The sequence below is a fragment of the Macadamia integrifolia genome, unplaced genomic scaffold, assembly GCF_013358625.1.
Source record: "Macadamia integrifolia cultivar HAES 741 unplaced genomic scaffold, SCU_Mint_v3 scaffold1846, whole genome shotgun sequence".
Taxonomy (NCBI): domain Eukaryota; kingdom Viridiplantae; phylum Streptophyta; class Magnoliopsida; order Proteales; family Proteaceae; genus Macadamia; species Macadamia integrifolia.
The window spans coordinates 78,034-81,428 of record NW_024868383.1 but is presented as its reverse complement, the minus strand read 5'-3'; positions in this window follow the sequence as shown (position 1 = coordinate 81,428).

Sequence of the window (3,395 nt, the reverse complement as noted above, 5' to 3'; positions counted from 1 at the left end):
CACTGGACTAGGTAAATTACAATCTATCTTTTTCATGAAGAACCAATCTTCCAAAAATGTCATTTCCATTACCGAAAATGCCCTCAAGCATAAATAGGCCAATTTTACTAGTTTTGACCCAGAAACCCACACCACCTATTAAGGATGTATTAAACCACTCCATGCATACCAAACGGCTATGTTATCTCATCGGTGATACTGGACACTGCCATGTCATCATTTTCATCCATGTCACCCAAACTGGCCACGTCATCACCGCCATGTGGCAGGGTTGCCAACAAGGACAACCATAAAACAACAAGAAGCTCAGGTATATACTCAACCGGTGCTCAATCACCTTTCTGTCAATACCTGGCATATCTGTGGCAGACCATGCGAATAAATTGGTGTTTCTTTTTAGCAAGGTGATGAGTTGCTCTCACTCTGATCCTTGTAAAGATTTTCCAATCATGAGCTATCTTGATTCGTCTCGTTCTATAAGGTTTATGGGTACTAGTTCTTTAGCTGGCTCTCCTCTGATACCTTCTCTTTATGTTCTTTGGTCATCTACTTCCATTACAAGCACATCCTTCAATGGTTGGGCATCTTTCAATGTGTTGACATAGCATTTTTTGGATTCTCACTGGTCACCTTCATATTCTCCCACTCCTTTCTCTGTTGGGAATTTCATTTTTAAATGGTAAGTGGACACTATTACTTTAAGGTTGTTCAAGCCGGTCTTCCCAGTATCACATTATATGCTGATGGGATGTCCACTATTAAGAAGTTGACAATGGTTTCTTTTTGTATTTCTCCTGAACTAGCGCGAATTTGAGCTCGATCATTCCTTTTGGTTTGACGGGTGGTCCCGAGTAACCATAAAGTGGGGTGTTAATTGGTCTCAGCTTTTCTTCTTCAGTTTCCATTTTCTTGAAGGCTTCCCAGAATATATTATATACCGAGCTTCTGTTGTCTAACAAGACTCTTTCTACTGTAAAAACCCCTATCCTTAGAGATATGACCATGGCATTATCATGTGGAAAATCTACTCCTCTCAAATCTTCATCCCCAAATGTGATGGTTTGATTAGTTCTTTCCCTCTTGGGAAGGTGATAGGTGTAGAATACACTTCTGGCATAAGATTTTCTAGTTGATCGAGTCTCCTCCCCTAAATGGCCCTCCGAAAATAGTTGAAATGATACGAGGAATCGAGCTATCTCGAGAATCAGGTCTTCGAGCTTCATTTTTCTGAGGTGGGCTATGTGGTGGTCACTGTTCGAGCCTTGGATCTCTTTGATTTTTGTAATGTTTTTGATAGCGGTCTTGGTGTGGCCTCCATTGTTTGTTTCTTCCTTCTGGATGGTCCTTACATTTGACTGTGCATTGTTCGGCTTTCCCAAGAACCTCTTCAAGTAGGCTTTCTTGATCAGGTCTTCAATTGCATACATAAGTTCATGGCAGTCTTCAGTGGTGTGACCATGACTGTGGTACTCACAAATTTTTCGCCAATCTCTCCTTTCTGGTTGTGACTTAATTTTCCATGGTTCTTTCATCTTTTCTCACTCTTCATTGGTAATGTGCATTAGTACATGAGATCTTGGTTTGTTGAGGGTCGTGTATTCAGTATGATCTCTCCTCCTTTCATTTCGTTCCCCAAACTTTGGTTTTTTATCATCTTGCTGGTAATTTCTTCTATGATCATTAGGGGTATTGGCACTCTTATGACCAGCTATTGCTTCCTCTGCTTTGATGTATTTTTATATTTTCTCTCTCAACTGGGCCAATGTTTTTGGTTATGATTTGGAAAGTGAGAACTTCAGCCGCTCATCTTGGATTCCATTTTGCAGGGCCATGAGCTCCACTTTTTGATCGAGATCCTATACTTCTAGTTTTTCTAAATTAAATATGTGAACAAACTGTTGGATAGTTTCTATTAGTCTTTGTTTTAGATTTATGAGGTTATCCGACGTCCTTCGATGTATTTTACTCCCCACGAAATAATCCAAAAATCTCCTACTGAGTTGCTTTAAGTTATGTATGGTTCCTGGCTCTAAACTAGAGAACCAGGAGGTGGCGGGTCCTTGGAGAGATGCTGGAAATACCCTACATAGGAGAGCTTCTGTTGCGCCATGTATTTTCATGATTGATCTGTAGGTGTGTGTTTGAGATTTAAAAGTAACCGCAAGCATATAGATCAGTGTAGCTAACGGGTCGAACACAAGGAGAGTAGCCACTTTATTTTAGGCTTCTTTTAGTAATGCGAAAGTGCACAGATTAATTATGGTGATCTACTTCTAACTACCGCTCTAAACAAATGCATCTAAAAATGTCCTAACCAACACATCTAAGAAAATTGGAACTGTAATTGAAATTAAAAACCTAACCATTTGCATCTAACTCTAACCATTCGTCATCTAGGAATTTAAATACTCAAACCACGTAATTAAAAAGCAAATAACTAAAAGTAAAAGTGCTGAAATAAAAAGTGCTGAAAAGTAAATAAAAGTGCAAATAAAGGGGACAAAGACAGAGAGAGACACACAAGAAGGTTTCTCTACTTAGCCCAAGGGATGAACCATAAATAATATAAGCTTCTCTACTTGATCGGAGAGTTACTCTTACAAGGGCTTCTCTACTTAGCTTTAGGGGAAGGGAGGAAAAATAAATGACTGAAAGTAAAGGCAATAATATGATGGTTCTATAGCTAGAGAGGGGAAAAACCAACACATGCATATAACCAAGGACCTTGGGGGAAAGGGAAAGCATCAAAGTAAAAACTGAAATTTAAATCCTAAAATTAAGAATGAATGGGCAGCAAGAAGAGGGAATGAGAGGGTGTGAGAAGACTTATGTAAAAACATACTTACCTAAACTTCAATACTTGAATCCTCGAATTAAAATAACTTGATTGATTTGAGATACTACCAGCCCTCAAAACCAGATCTGGAATAAACCAAATCTGAAATTGCTAGGCCTGAAGAAAACAAATCTAGAAGAGAAAAAGCAAAACTAGAAAGAGATGCTCCACAGCTTGTTCTTGTCACCTAGAACTAAGCCTAGAACTATAAATTAAAAATTACAACTTTAATACCATCAACAAAAAAATAAAAGACTGAATCAAAAACAAAAGTGCTTGCATTCATTAAATAAAAAAAAAAAACATAAGTGATTAAACCAAAACTTAAAACAAAGAACTAGAGGAGAAAAAACCTAGAGAAAAAGAGAAAAAACTAGAGAAGAAAGGTGCGCCCTCCTCCCTCTTACACAATTTTCTCTTGGGAGAGGGGAGAAGGTCCAACAATTTTGGGTTTCCTAATTGGGTGGAATCTCAATTGGTAGGTGAGATTTTTTAGATCCAAAGTGATGAGGTAGAAAATAGGAGAATAAAGAGAAAAAGGAGAGAAACTAGGGGAGAG